Source organism: Rhipicephalus microplus, unplaced genomic scaffold, assembly GCF_043290135.1.
Source record: "Rhipicephalus microplus isolate Deutch F79 unplaced genomic scaffold, USDA_Rmic scaffold_191, whole genome shotgun sequence".
Classification (NCBI taxonomy): Eukaryota; Metazoa; Arthropoda; class Arachnida; order Ixodida; family Ixodidae; genus Rhipicephalus; species Rhipicephalus microplus.
Genome location: NW_027464762.1, coordinates 15,001 through 30,000, shown reverse-complemented (window position 1 = coordinate 30,000; position 15,000 = coordinate 15,001). Strand labels below are relative to the sequence as shown.

The window sequence follows — 15,000 nt, the reverse complement described above, 5'->3', positions numbered from 1 at the left end:
CTCGACCCTAAACCGCGCCAAGTACGGAGGGAACAGCGCGGCTAAGGGCTCGAAACAAACCCTGAACCGCGCCAAGTACGAAAGGAACGGCGCGCAGTAGGGGTTTAAAACAAAGCTGGTCCCAAAATCGCGCCAAGTACGAAAGGAACAGCGCGGTCGAGACTCGGAAGAAAAAGCTTTCAAAGTGTCGTAGCACGATGCACACTGCTGTTCGTGTGGAACAAACGTGACTACCGTGCTGTACGGTGGAGTTCTGTGCGCAAAAGCGGCGCGTGTGTTTCTAAGCACCACAGCGTTGTGTCAAAAAAGAGGTGCCTGAGAGAAACGCATGCGACTGCCGTGCTTTGCGGCATAGCACCGTGCGCAAAAACGGTGCGCATGCAAGAGGTGTCAGAGCAAGCGAACTTGTGCCACGAGCAACAGGTCACTAAAAGCCTATAGATGACGGTGTTGGAGGAAAAGAAAAATATCGAGAAAGCACTGCGGTGTGCCGTGCGTAGGGACGGGCGCGCGTGCCACATGCCGCCGAAATATGGGTGTCGGAGAAAACAGAGTGCCGCGCGTAACGAGGGGCGCGCGTGTTACAGAGAGATATGCCCAAACGCATGAAAGTGTACGCAGGTGTCCTAAGGCAGTTTTTTTTTTTTCCTCATTTTGATGTCGCCCCGGCTGACGCGGTTTTCGTTTTTCCGTGCCGCCCCGGCTGACGCAGTTTTTGCGCCGCCCCGGCTGACGCGGTTTTTGCGCCGCCCCGGCTGACGCGGTTTTCGCGCCGCCCCGGCTGACGCGGTTCGGACTTTGCACTTTTTGGCTCACCCCGGCTGGCGGCCCACTCACTCGATCGCCAGGTCTGTTTGCCCCGGTGGTTCCACCGCCAGGCTTAAGCGCGAACTTTTTTTGTTTGTTTTCTTTTGATTAAGCGCAAGCTTTTTTCTTTGTTTTCTTTTGATTAAGCGCGGGCTTTTTTCTTTGTTTTTTTTTTTATTTCGCCCCGGCAGACGCGGTTTTTGCACCGCCCCGGCTGACGCGGTTTTTGCCGCCCCGGCTGACGCAGTTCGGACTTAGCACTTTTCGGCTGTGCCTGGCTGGCGGCCCACTCACTCGATCGCCATGTCTGTTTGCCACAGTTTTCCCGGTGGTGCCGCACCCGGGCTCGCCCCGGCTGACGCAGTTTTCGCGCCGCCCCGGCTGACGCGGTTTCGTGCCGCCCCGGCAGACGCGGTTTTCGCGCCGCCCCGGCTGACGCGGTTTTTGCGTCGCCCCGGCTGACACGGTTCGGACTTTGCACTTTTCGGCTGTGCCTGGCTGGCGGCCCACTCACTCGATCGCCATGTCTGTTTGCCACAGTTTTCCCGGTGGTGCCGCACCCGGGCTCGCCCCGGCTGACGCAGTTTTCGCGCCGCCCCGGCTGACGCGGTTTCGTGCCGCCCCGGCAGACGCGGTTTTCGCGCCGCCCCGGCTGACGCGGTTTCGTGCCGCCCCGGCAGACGCAGTTCGGACTTAGCACTTTTCGGCTGTGCCTGGCTGGCGGCCCACTCACTCGATCGCCATGTCTGTTTGCCACAGTTTTCCCGGTGGTGCCGCACCCGGGCTCGCCCCGGCTGACGCAGTTTTCGCGCCGCCCCGGCTGACGCGGTTTCGTGCCGCCCCGGCAGACGCGGTTTTCGCGCCGCCCCGGCTGACGCGGTTTCGTGCCGCCCCGGCAGACGCAGTTCGGACTTAGCACTTTTCGGCTGTGCCTGGCTGGCGGCCCACTCACTCAATCGCCATGTCTGTTTGCCACAGTTTTCCCGGTGGTGCCGCACCCGGGCTCGCCCCGGCTGACGCAGTTTTCGCGCCGCCCCGGCTGACGCGGTTTCGTGCCGCCCCGGCAGACGCGGTTTTCGCGCCGCCCCGGCTGACGCGGTTTCGTGCCGCCCCGGCAGACGCAGTTCGGACTTAGCACTTTTCGGCTGTGCCTGGCTGGCGGCCCACTCACTCGATCGCCATGTCTGTTTGCCACAGTTTTCCCGGTGGTGCCGCACCCGGGCTCGCCCCGGCAGACGCGTTTTTTTTTTCTTTCGCCCCGGCTGACGCAGTTTTCGCGCCGCCCCGGCTGACGCGGTTTCGTGCCGCCCCGGCAGACGCGGTTTTTTGCGCCGCCCCGGCTGACGCGGTTTTTGCCGCCCCGGCTGACGCAGTTCGGACTTAGCACTTTTCGGCTGTGCCTGGCTGGCGGCCCACTCACTCGATCGCCATGTCTGTTTGCCACAGTTTTCCCGGTGGTGCCGCACCCGGGCTCGCCCCGGCTGACGCAGTTTTCGCGCCGCCCCGGCTGACGCGGTTTCGTGCCGCCCCGGCAGACGCGGTTTTCGCGCCGCCCCGGCTGACGCGGTTTCGTGCCGCCCCGGCAGACGCAGTTCGGACTTAGCACTTTTCGGCTGTGCCTGGCTGGCGGCCCACTCACTCGATCGCCATGTCTGTTTGCCACAGTTTTCCCGGTGGTGCCGCACCCGGGCTCGCCCCGGCTGACGCAGTTTTCGCGCCGCCCCGGCTGACGCGGTTTCGTGCCGCCCCGGCAGACGCGGTTTTCGCGCCGCCCCGGCTGACGCGGTTTCGTGCCGCCCCGGCAGACGCAGTTCGGACTTAGCACTTTTCGGCTGTGCCTGGCTGGCGGCCCACTCACTCGATCGCCATGTCTGTTTGCCACAGTTTTCCCGGTGGTGCCGCACCCGGGCTCGCCCCGGCAGACGCGTTTTTTTTTTTTCTTTCGCCCCGGCTGACGCAGTTTTCGCGCCGCCCCGGCTGACGCGGTTTCGTGCCGCCCCGGCAGACGCGGTTTTTTTGCGCCGCCCCGGCTGACGCGGTTTTTGCCGCCCCGGCTGACGCAGTTCGGACTTGGCACTTTTTGGCTGAGCCTGGCTGGTGGCCCACTCACTCGATCGCCATGTCTGTTAGCCACAGTTTTCCCGGTGGTGCCGCACCCGGGCTCGCCCCGGCTGACGCAGTTTTCGCGCCGCCCCGGCAGACGCGGTTTTCGCGCCGCCCCGGCTGACGCGGTTTTTGCCGCCCCGGCTGACGCAGTTCGGACTTGGCACTTTTTGGGCTGAGCCTGGCTGGCGGCCCACTCACTCGATCGCCATGTCTGTTTGCCACAGTCTTCCCGGTGGTGCCGCACCCGGGCTCGCCCCGGCAGACGCGTTTTTTTTTTCTTTCGCCCCGGCAGACGTGGTTCCCCCCCCCCCCCTTTTCGCTCGCCCCGGCTGACGAGGTTTTCGCGCCGCCCCGGCTGACGCAGTTTTCGCGCCGCCCCGGCTGACGCGGTTTCGTGCCGCCCCGGCTGACGCGGTTTTCGCGCCGCCCCGGCTGACGCGGTTTTTGCGTCGCCCCGGCTGACACGGTTCGGACTTTGCACTTTTCGGCTGTGCCTGGCTGGCGGCCCACTCACTCGATCGCCATGTCTGTTTGCCACAGTTTTCCCGGTGGTGCCGCACCCGGGCTCGCCCCGGCTGACGCAGTTTTCGCGCCGCCCCGGCAGACGCGGTTTTCGCGCCGCCCCGGCTGACGCGGTTTCGTGCCGCCCCGGCAGACGCAGTTCGGACTTAGCACTTTTCGGCTGTGCCTGGCTGGCGGCCCACTCACTCGATCGCCATGTCTGTTTGCCACAGTTTTCCCGGTGGTGCCGCACCCGGGCTCGCCCCGGCTGACGCAGTTTTCGCGCCGCCCCGGCTGACGCGGTTTCGTGCCGCCCCGGCAGACGCGGTTTTCGCGCCGCCCCGGCTGACGCGGTTTCGTGCCGCCCCGGCAGACGCAGTTCGGACTTAGCACTTTTCGGCTGTGCCTGGCTGGCGGCCCACTCACTCGATCGCCATGTCTGTTTGCCACAGTTTTCCCGGTGGTGCCGCACCCGGGCTCGCCCCGGCAGACGCGTTTTTTTTTTTTTCTTTCGCCCCGGCTGACGCAGTTTTCGCGCCGCCCCGGCTGACGCGGTTTCGTGCCGCCCCGGCAGACGCGGTTTTTTGCGCCGCCCCGGCTGACGCGGTTTTTGCCGCCCCGGCTGACGCAGTTCGGACTTAGCACTTTTCGGCTGTGCCTGGCTGGCGGCCCACTCACTCGATCGCCATGTCTGTTTGCCACAGTTTTCCCGGTGGTGCCGCACCCGGGCTCGCCCCGGCTGACGCAGTTTTCGCGCCGCCCCGGCTGACGCGGTTTCGTGCCGCCCCGGCAGACGCGGTTTTCGCGCCGCCCCGGCTGACGCGGTTTCGTGCCGCCCCGGCAGACGCAGTTCGGACTTAGCACTTTTCGGCTGTGCCTGGCTGGCGGCCCACTCACTCGATCGCCATGTCTGTTTGCCACAGTTTTCCCGGTGGTGCCGCACCCGGGCTCGCCCCGGCTGACGCAGTTTTCGCGCCGCCCCGGCTGACGCGGTTTCGTGCCGCCCCGGCAGACGCGGTTTTCGCGCCGCCCCGGCTGACGCGGTTTCGTGCCGCCCCGGCAGACGCAGTTCGGACTTAGCACTTTTCGGCTGTGCCTGGCTGGCGGCCCACTCACTCGATCGCCATGTCTGTTTGCCACAGTTTTCCCGGTGGTGCCGCACCCGGGCTCGCCCCGGCAGACGCGTTTTTTTTTTTCTTTCGCCCCGGCTGACGCAGTTTTCGCGCCGCCCCGGCTGACGCGGTTTCGTGCCGCCCCGGCAGACGCGGTTTTTTTGCGCCGCCCCGGCTGACGCGGTTTTTGCCGCCCCGGCTGACGCAGTTCGGACTTGGCACTTTTTGGCTGAGCCTGGCTGGTGGCCCACTCACTCGATCGCCATGTCTGTTAGCCACAGTTTTCCCGGTGGTGCCGCACCCGGGCTCGCCCCGGCTGACGCAGTTTTCGCGCCGCCCCGGCAGACGCGGTTTTCGCGCCGCCCCGGCTGACGCGGTTTTTGCCGCCCCGGCTGACGCAGTTCGGACTTGGCACTTTTTGGGCTGAGCCTGGCTGGCGGCCCACTCACTCGATCGCCATGTCTGTTTGCCACAGTCTTCCCGGTGGTGCCGCACCCGGGCTCGCCCCGGCAGACGCGTTTTTTTTTTCTTTCGCCCCGGCAGACGTGGTTCCCCCCCCCCCCCCTTTTCGCTCGCCCCGGCTGACGAGGTTTTCGCGCCGCCCCGGCTGACGCAGTTTTCGCGCCGCCCCGGCTGACGCGGTTTCGTGCCGCCCCGGCTGACGCGGTTTTCGCGCCGCCCCGGCTGACGCGGTTTTTGCGTCGCCCCGGCTGACACGGTTCGGACTTTGCACTTTTCGGCTGTGCCTGGCTGGCGGCCCACTCACTCGATCGCCATGTCTGTTTGCCACAGTTTTCCCGGTGGTGCCGCACCCGGGCTTGCCCCGGCAGACGCGTTTTTTTTTTTCCTTCGCCCCGGCAGACGTGGTTCCCCCCCCCCCTCCGTCTTTCTTTTTGTTTTTTTTTTTCGCCGCGGCTGAAGTGGATTTTTCGGTGCCTCGACGCCCCGGTAGTCGCGGTTTTTCCGTTTCCGCACGGCCCCGGCTGACGCTGCTCGGTCACAGTCGCCTTTTGTGAGGATTGCAGACTTCTTGAGCGCGGGTGTTTTTTTTTGTTGTTGTTGTTGTTTTATTACGCATTCGCTCCAGCAGACGCTGTTTAGACTTTTTGTTTCCTCTTTTATCCTGCGACGAGGTGACGAGGTTTATTCGGTGCCCCGCCGCCCCGGCTGAAGTGATTTTTCCTGTCCCGTGCCGCCCCGGCTGACGCGGTTGGGACTTCGCGTTTGTTCGGCCGCCACGGGTTTTGGCGCACTCGCTCGGTTGCTTGTTGTTGCCACTTGTTGCGAACCCAGGTTTCTTGAGCGAGCGCGGGCGTTTTTTCTTCCTTTCTTTCTTTGTTCTATGTGTTAGCGAATCGGCCTTTAATATCACACGAGGACTCACAACCAACAATTTTCAGTTTGAAGTGTAAAAAATCTGCAGGTGTTGACGTAACTGACTTGCCCCGTACCCTTGAGTACATCCATGAAGTTCTCGTAGTACTACTAAATCGCATTATTCCAAGTGGAGAAATTCCCATAAACTTGCAAACCTCTACACGAAAATCGGTGCGCGTGATAAAGTTGAAAATTATCGTCCGATATCAAATGTGCCTTCTATAACACAAATTCTAGGAAAAAAAAAAAAAAAACACTTGTTCGCCGTTTTCTGCGCCGTGACTGGCAGCACTCCGGCGAAGCGAAACGGGGTCGATTCGAGCACGATATCGGCGTCTTTCGACGTGCTCGCCGGCGACCGTCGCACGAGTACGTCGCACGAGCGCGTCTGCCGGGGCGCCGTTTGCGAAGCCGACGCAAAAGTGGGAACCGCCGCTCGGATGATCGCCGCTTTCGGCAGAGTGAGTGTTGGCACTCCGGGGAAGCGAAACAGCGTGAATGCGCCCACGAAATCGGCGTATTTTGAAGTGCCCGCCGGCGACCGTCGCACGAGTACGGTAAACCGCGTCAGCCGGGGCGTAGTTCGGGACGCCGACGAAAAAGTGGGAAGCGCAACTCGGATCTTCGCCGTTTTTGCAGGAGTGAGTGGCGGCCCTCCTGCGAGACCAAGAAGCATCGATTCGTGCACGAATTCGGCGCCTTTCGACGTGATCGCCGGCGACCGTCGCTCGAGTAGGGCAAACCGCGTCTGCCGGGGCGGGCTTCGGGACGCCGATGCGAAAGTGGGAAACGCTGCTCGGATGTTCGCCGTTTTTGGCCGAGTGAGTGCTGGCACTCGGGCGAAGCCAAACGGGGCCGATTACGGCACGATATCGGCGTCTTTCGACGTGCCCGGCGGCGACCGTCGCACGAGTACGGTAAACCGCGTCAGCCCGGGCGGAGTTCGGGACGCCGATGCGAAAGTGGAGAACGCCGCTCGGATCTTCGCCGTTTTTGGAGGAGTGAGTGGCGGCACTCCGGAGAAGCCAAGGAGCGCCAATTAGCGCACGATATCGGCGTCTTTCGACGCGCTCGCCGGCGACCGTCGAACGAGTAGGGCAAACCGCGTCTGCCGGGGCGGGGTTTACGACGCCGACGCAAAAGTGGGAACCGCCGCTCGGATGTTGGCCGTTTTTGGCAGAGTGAGTGCTGGCACACCGGCGACGCGAAAGAGCGCGAAAGCGCCCACGAAAGTGGCGTATTTGGACGTGCTTGACGGCGACCGCTGCAGGAGTACGAAAAACCACGTCAGCCGGGGCGAGCGACCCACGGCGGTCTGGGTGCTTATCGCTGCTATTATAGGGGCACCCCGGCAGACGCAGAAAAAAAAAATTTTTTTTCGACCTTCTTTTTTGCTGGTCGAGCTCGGGTAACCCAGGTCGCAATGGGAGCCGCGCACGAAAGCGGCGTCGCGAGACGCGTTCGCGGTCGCTAGTCGCACGAGCTCGGCAACCGCGTCAGCCGGCGCGGAGTTCGGGATGCCGACGGCTAAGTGGGTACCGCTGCTCGGATGTTCGCCGTTTTTGGCCGAGTGAGTGCTGGCACTCCGGCGAAGCGAAACGGGGCCGATTCGGGCACGATATCGGCGTATTTCGACGTGCTCGCCGGCGACCGTCGCACGAGTACGGCAAAGCGCGTCTGCCGGGGCGAGGTTTGCGATGCCGACGAAAAAGTGGGAAGCGCCGCTCGGATCTTCGCCGTTTTTGCAGGAGTGAGTGGCGGCCCTCCTGCGAGACCAAGAAGCATCGACTCGCGCACGATATCGGTGTCTTTCGACGTGCCCGCCGGCCACCGCCGCACGAGTACGGCAAACCGCGTATGCCGGGGCGGGGTTGGCGACGCCGACGCAAAAGTGGGAACCGCCACTAGGATGTTCGCCGTTTTTGGCAGAGTGAGTGCTGGCACACCGGCGACGCGAAAGAGCGCGAAAGCGCCCACGAAAGTGGCGTATTTGGACGTGCTTGACGGCGACCGCTGCAGGAGTACGAAAAACCACGTCAGCCGGGGCGAGCGACCCACGGCGGTCTGGGTGCTTATCGCTGCTATTATAGGGGCACCCCGGCAGACGCAGAAAAAAAAAATTTTTTTTCGACCTTCTTTTTTGCTGGTCGAGCTCGGGTAACCCAGGTCGCAATGGGAGCCGCGCACGAAAGCGGCGTCGCGAGACGCGTTCGCGGTCGCTAGTCGCACGAGCTCGGCAACCGCGTCAGCCGGCGCGGAGTTCGGGATGCCGACGGCTAAGTGGGTACCGCTGCTCGGATGTTCGCCGTTTTTGGCCGAGTGAGTGCTGGCACTCCGGCGAAGCGAAACGGGGCCGATTCGGGCACGATATCGGCGTATTTCGACGTGCTCGCCGGCGACCGTCGCACGAGTACGGCAAAGCGCGTCTGCCGGGGCGAGGTTTGCGATGCCGACGAAAAAGTGGGAAGCGCCGCTCGGATCTTCGCCGTTTTTGCAGGAGTGAGTGGCGGCCCTCCTGCGAGACCAAGAAGCATCGACTCGCGCACGATATCGGTGTCTTTCGACGTGCCCGCCGGCCACCGCCGCACGAGTACGGCAAACCGCGTATGCCGGGGCGGGGTTGGCGACGCCGACGCAAAAGTGGGAACCGCCACTAGGATGTTCGCCGTTTTTGGCAGAGTGAGTGCTGGCACTCCGGCGAAGCGAAAGAGCGCGAATGCGCCCACGAAAGTGGCGTGTTTGGACGTGCTTGACGACGACCACCGCAGGAAAACGAAAAACCACGTCAGCCGGGGCGAGCGACCCATGGCGGTCTGGGTGCTTATCGCTGCTATTATAGGGGCACCCCGGCAGACGCAAAAAAAAAAAAAATTTTTTTCGACATTCTTTCTTGCTCGTCGACCTCGGGTGACCCAGGTCGCAGTGGGAGCCGCGCACGAAAGCGGCGTCGCGAGACGGCTTCGCGGTCGCTAGTCGCACGAGCTCGGCAACCGCGTCTGCCGGGGCGGAGTTCGGGACGCCGACGGCTAAGTGGGAACCGCCGCTCGGATGTTCGCCGTTTGTGGCCGAGTGAGTGCTGGCACTCCGGCGAAGCCAAACGGGGCCGATTCCGGCACGATATCGGCGTCTTTCTACGTGCTCGCCGGCGACCGTCGCACGAGTACGGCAAAGTGCGTCTGCCGGGGCGGGGTTTGCGACGCGTACGCAATAGTGAGAACCGTCGCTCGGATGTTCGTCGTCTTTCGCCGAGCCAGTGCTGGCACTCCGGCGAAGCCGAACGGAGCCGATTCGGGCACGATATCGGCGTCTTTCCACGTGCTCGCCGGCGACCGTCGCACGAGTACGGTAAACCGCGTCAGCCGGGGCGGAGTTCGGGACGCCGATGCGAAAGTGGGAAGCGCCGCTCGGATCTTCGCCGTTTTTGGAGGAGTCAGTGGCGGCACTCCGGTGAAGCCAAGGTGCGCCAATTCGCGCACGATATCGGCGTCTTTCGACGTGCCCGCCGGCCACCGTCGCACGAGTACGGCAAACCTCGTCTGCCGGGGCGGGGTTTGCGACGCCGACGCAAAAGTGGGAACCGCCGCTCGGATGTTCGCCGTTTTTGGCAGAGTGAGTGCTGGCACTCCGGCGAAGCGAAAGAGCGTGAATGCGCCCACGAAAGTAGCGTATTTGGACGTGCTTGACGGCGACCGCCGCAGGAGTACGAAAAACCACGTCAGCCGGGGCGAGCGACCCACGGCGGTCTGGGTGCTTATCGCTGCTATTATAGGGGCACCCCGGCAGACGCAGAAAGAAAAAAAAAAAAAAATGGGGACATGGCGTGCGTCACCGTGCGGCTTCGCAGCGTTGCCGAAGTCGCCGAGCCCTTCGACTGAGCCGAACGGCGGACAGGGAACGTTGGTCGGCCGTTCTAACCTGTCGGTGCCACGCCGAGACGTCGTTAAGGAAAACCGCGTCGTGGGCCTCTACGACGCCGTCGAGTCGTTGTACGTTTGGTGTCCAGCGTGTCGGCGGCGAGTAGCGGACACGTCGTTCACGACTTCGGTCTTTCGCAGTCGACGCGAACTTGCGGAGAGTCGTGGTGCCTCACGTTTTCGGCAGAAACCGCGGCGGAATTTTCCCGTGCGTGCGCGCACGACCTCGGTGCTGTGCCGTCAGCGTAGTGTTGCACAAACTCGTGGCCTACCCAAGGTGCGGTACGTTTGCGGCCGTATCCTCGGTGGGAATTTCGTGAGTAGGGTCGCAAATTCTACGACCTCGGCGGGTTTGAGAGCGACGTAGACTTGTGGCACGCTCAACGTGCCACACGTTTCGGGGCACACCCGCGGTGAAATTTTCTCGAGTACGCTCGTATTAGTGCCCAAGGAGGTCTGGGTACTTATCGCTGCTATTATGTGGGGGTTCTCGTGAGCGGCGTACGCGAAAGCGACCGGGTGTCTGATATGCGGCGGGCTTCGGCCTCGTCAAGCGTGTCCTCGGGTCTGCTCCAGGGGAATCCACGGCAGTCGTCTGCAGCCTCATCCGCTTGATGCGTTAGGGGCTGGTTGTCGGACGGTGCCGTTTTACCACGATATCGAGGTGTGTTCCGTGTCGTCCTCGGGCGATTCAGATGCGAAAGCGCCGAAGACGCGGGCGTGACCCGTCGTCTGGCGGCTTTGCAGTCTCGGCTCCGTTGCTAGTTCCGGCCGGTCCACCGACAGTGCAGCGGGCTTGGGCAACCCGCACGGCGCGACCGAGTCGATGCAACGAAAAAGAGCGAGCATGAACGTGCTTCTTGCCGCACGGCTCCCACTCGTCTTTCGGGAAGGTTGTGCCGTAGCGAGCTCGAACGCCGTCATCTCGGAGTGCAAAATAAGCGTGTTGGGGCGCCTGAAGGTGGCCTCCGCCGCACACAGACTGCGTCCGGCCCGCCGAAGGCGAGGACGGACGCGCAGTCGAACGATTACCTGGTTGATCCTGCCAGTAATCATATGCTTGTCTCAAAGATTAAGCCATGCATGTCTAAGTACATGCCGAAATAAGGCGAAACCGCGAATGGCTCATTAAATCAGTTATGGTTCCTTAGATCGTTTCTTCCTACTTGGATAACTGTGGCAATTCTAGAGCTAATACATGCAGTGAGCCTGGAGCCCTTTGGGTAACGGGTGCTTTTATTAGACCAAGATCGATCGGGTTTCGGCCCGTATTGTGTGGTGACTCTGGATAACTTTGTGCTGATCGCATGGCCACGAGCCGGCGACGTTTCTTTCAAGTGTCTGCCTTATCAACTTTCGATGGTAGGTTACTTGCTTACCATGGTTGTTACGGGTAACGGAGAATCAGGGTTCGATTCCGGAGAGGGAGCCTGAGAAACGGCTACCACATCCAAGGAAGGCAGCAGGCGCGCAAATTACCCACTCCCGGCACGGGGAGGTAGTGACGAAAAATAACAATACGGGACTCTTTTGAGGCCCCGTAATTGAAATGAGTACACTCTAAATCCTTTAACGAGGATCAATTGGAGGGCAAGTCTGGTGCCAGCAGCCGCGGTAATTCCAGCTCCAATAGCGTATACTAAAGCTGCTGCAGTTAAAAAGCTCGTAGTTGGATCTCAGTTCCAGACGAGTAGTGCATCTACCCGATGCGACGGCTCGGACTGAACATCATGCCGGTTCTTTCTTGGTGCACTTCATTGTGTGCCTCGAGATGGCCGGTGCTTTTACTTTGAAAAAATTAGAGTGCTCAACGCAGGCGAGTCGCCTGAATAAACTTGCATGGAATAATAGAACAAGACCTCGTTTCTGTTCTGTTGGTTTTTGGAATACGAGGTAATGATTAAGAGGGACGGACGGGGGCATTCGTATTGCGGCGCTAGAGGTGAAATTCTTGGACCGTCGCAAGACGAACTACTGCGAAAGCATTTGCCAAGAATGTTTTCATTGATCAAGAACGAAAGTCAGAGGTTCGAAGGCGATCAGATACCGCCCTAGTTCTGACCATAAACGATGCCAACCAGCGATCCGCCTGAGTTACTCAAATGACTCGGCGGGCAGCTTCCGGGAAACCAAAGTATTTGGGTTCCGGGGGAAGTATGGTTGCAAAGCTGAAACTTAAAGGAATTGACGGAAGGGCACCACCAGGAGTGGAGCCTGCGGCTTAATTTGACTCAACACGGGAAAACTTACCCGGCCCGGACACTGGGAGGATTGACAGATTGAGAGCTCTTTCTTGATTCGGTGGATGGTGGTGCATGGCCGTTCTTAGTTGGTGGAGCGATTTGTCTGGTTAATTCCGATAACGAACGAGACTCTAGCCTATTAAATAGGTGCGGGGTTCCCAGCACCTTACAACCTTCTTAGAGGGACAAGCGGCTCCTAGCCGCACGAAACAGAGCAATAACAGGTCTGTGATGCCCTTAGATGTCCGGGGCCGCACGCGCGCTACACTGAAGGAAGCAGCGTGTCTTTATCCCTGTCTGAAAAGACTGGGTAACCCGTGGAACTTCTTTCGTGATTGGGATAGGGGCTTGCAATTGTTCCCCTTGAACGAGGAATTCCCAGTAAGCGCGAGTCATAAGCTCGCGTTGATTACGTCCCTGCCCTTTGTACACACCGCCCGTCGCTACTACCGATTGAATGATTTAGTGAGGTCTTCGGACCGATGTCCGGCGCGGCCTTTCGGTTGCGCCGGTCTGTTGGAAAGATGACCAAACTTGATCATTTAGAGGAAGTAAAAGTCGTAACAAGGTTTCCGTAGGTGAACCTGCGGAAGGATCATTAACGGATTGTGAAGGGTGAGCGCCTCAGCTGCGTCTGCGCCCGACACTTTCTGCCGCTGACCCCGTTTGGACGCGGGGTCGGCTTTTCCCCACGGGGCTGCCTGAATGTGGAGCGGCACCCCGTGACAAATTGTTGCGCCCAGCGGACGCCAACACCGCGACCTTGGACGGTCGGCCAGGTGGCGGACGCGGGTACAAACGGCGCAACGCACTCATAGGTCGGCTTTCGACCCGCCACTGCACCGTGGCTCGAAGCGCTCGAAATGCGCGACCCGACCGCTGCGGGACCGCCTAGTACTGTAAACAGGAGCGGCGGAGCGCGAACGGCGAGTCGTGGTTACGTCGGTAGAAGGCGAGGCTGCGCGTTCCCGAAACGCCAGCCGAGTGCCCTCCCGACCGTTCGAGCGTGCAAGAACGAGACCCGACAATCGCGCGGCGACTGCCAAGTACGAGAGGAACGGCACAAGCGTCGGCGGTCGGTCAAGGAACTGGCGATGTGACGGGTCCGCTGTGCACCAGTGCATACCGTCCCGCCGTCCGCGGCAAGCGCCTCCGCGTCCTCGGGTGACGGAGGCTGCCGGTCGGTTCTTGCAGGCGAGGGATCTCGCTGGCACCGGTTCGCGTTGACGCGCGGCCGGTCATGGCACGGCGATGCGACGGCCGAGGTGCGCAGTACTCGATGGAGGAACCGCACGCTCCGATGACCGTCCCGCCCTCCGCGGCGTATGCGTACCGACCGTAATGGTTGCAGCAGCGCCGGCCGGCTTTTGAATTCGCCACACGAAACACGGTGCGAGATCGCGGTTAGGGGAGCGTCGACGTTGCCAGGCGTTTTGCTTGCTGCCGAGGGAAAGGCGGCACGGCCACGTCGCGCTCGTCGCGATTAGCGGGTCTGCGCGCTTTGGGAAGGTGCCGCAACGACTTGCCGAAAGAGGAAGCACGGAAGAACGAGGGACTTGGACGTCCCGACAATTGAACGCACTTGCGGCCAGGCCCTTGCTGGCTTCGTTCTTCCGCCTCGAGTAGGCTCGTACGCGGCTCCGGCGCCGAAAGTGGTCCTTGGCACCGACTTCGGTGGACGTGGGAAGTGCCGCGCAAGTACGGCGCGCCTGGCTCCACCTGTTGGCTAAAGTAGGCAGCCGGATCGGCATTTTGGTGTGCGGTGGCAAACCGTGGATGCGAAAAAAGCTTGTGCGATTTCGTGGAACAAAAAGCGGGGGTCCCCCTTTTTATGCGGAGGAGACCGACCCGCCTGCCGTGGTGAACCGCGACGCCACGGTAAAAACGGGAGAGGCTTGTCGATGGGACCGTGCATCCCGCGCTCCACGGAGGCCGGGAGGCGGCCGCCCGAGGAAATGTGTAGCCGTCGAGGCCCGCATCTGCGTGCACTCTTATCCAAATGGGTGTACCGCAGGCATTTTCTGGTTAGGCGGGCCAATGAGAGCGAGCACACAACGATACCTACGGGTCCGAGAACCGGCTTCGACGCCTCCCGAGTATTTATAGAGGGGTGGACCACGAAAGCACTCGCAAGTAGCGAAAGCGAAACGCCGTCCGAAACACACCGTTTGCTCGATTTGCGGCAGCCGAAAAAGGCGCGGCAGAGTTTTGGAGTCCAAGCGTGCGCTGAAAAGCGCCCTTCTTGGCCACTGTTTGGCCGAGTGCCAGAAACGTTTGGTTTTGACTGTACGGAATTGAACAAACACTTTTTCACGACTCTAAGCGGTGGATCACTCGGTTCTCGGGTCGATGAAGAACGCAGCCAGCTGCGAGACTTGGTGTGAATTGCAGGACACACTGAGCACTGATTCTTTGAACGCACATTGCGGCCTTGGGTCTTCCCTTGGCTTCGTCTGTCTGAGGGTCGGATCACATATCAAGAGAGCCTTCGGCGCACAAGGGAACGTGAGCCGTCGACTCGTTTTGACCGCGTCGGCAACACGGACAGCACGCTGAACACCTCACAGCGAGCGCCAACAGCGGCCACTCAAGGGCGAGACGGTGGCGACCGTCGTGCCAGAGCCCAACCGAAACGGGGGCGACCGACTGCATTGAGGATGTGGCACCTCGTTGAGACCGCCGCAGGACTTCGAGTCGGAAGGAAGCCTGCAGGGAAAGTGCGGTCGAGGTTGCGTACTCCTCTCTGCGACCGGGCGCGCAAGAGCTGCGAGAGCCACGGACGCGCAACTTTAACGCACGGTAAACACGAGGAGCGAAAGCCGGCCAGCAAAGCTTCTCCAGCCGTGCGCAAAGTGCGCGAGATCGCAGCCTTGCGTTGCGCTTGTTGCCCTCGAAGTAAGCAGGGTGTCCCGTAGACCGGGCGCTCGAACACGCTGCGGG

At 61.5% G+C, this 15,000-nt stretch overlaps 2 non-coding genes across 2 annotated transcripts; both read left to right on the top strand.

Annotated features, from left to right (window-relative positions):
* Positions 1–10,846: 10,846 nt before the first annotated feature.
* Positions 10,847–12,661, top strand: LOC142791867 (small subunit ribosomal RNA). The gene has a single exon (XR_012890482.1). It is a non-coding gene; the product is annotated as a small subunit ribosomal RNA (ribosomal RNA).
* Positions 12,662–14,374: 1,713 nt separating this feature from the next.
* Positions 14,375–14,527, top strand: LOC142791850 (5.8S ribosomal RNA). Its single transcript, XR_012890466.1, has one exon. It is a non-coding gene; the product is annotated as a 5.8S ribosomal RNA (ribosomal RNA).
* Positions 14,528–15,000: the final 473 nt, after the last annotated feature.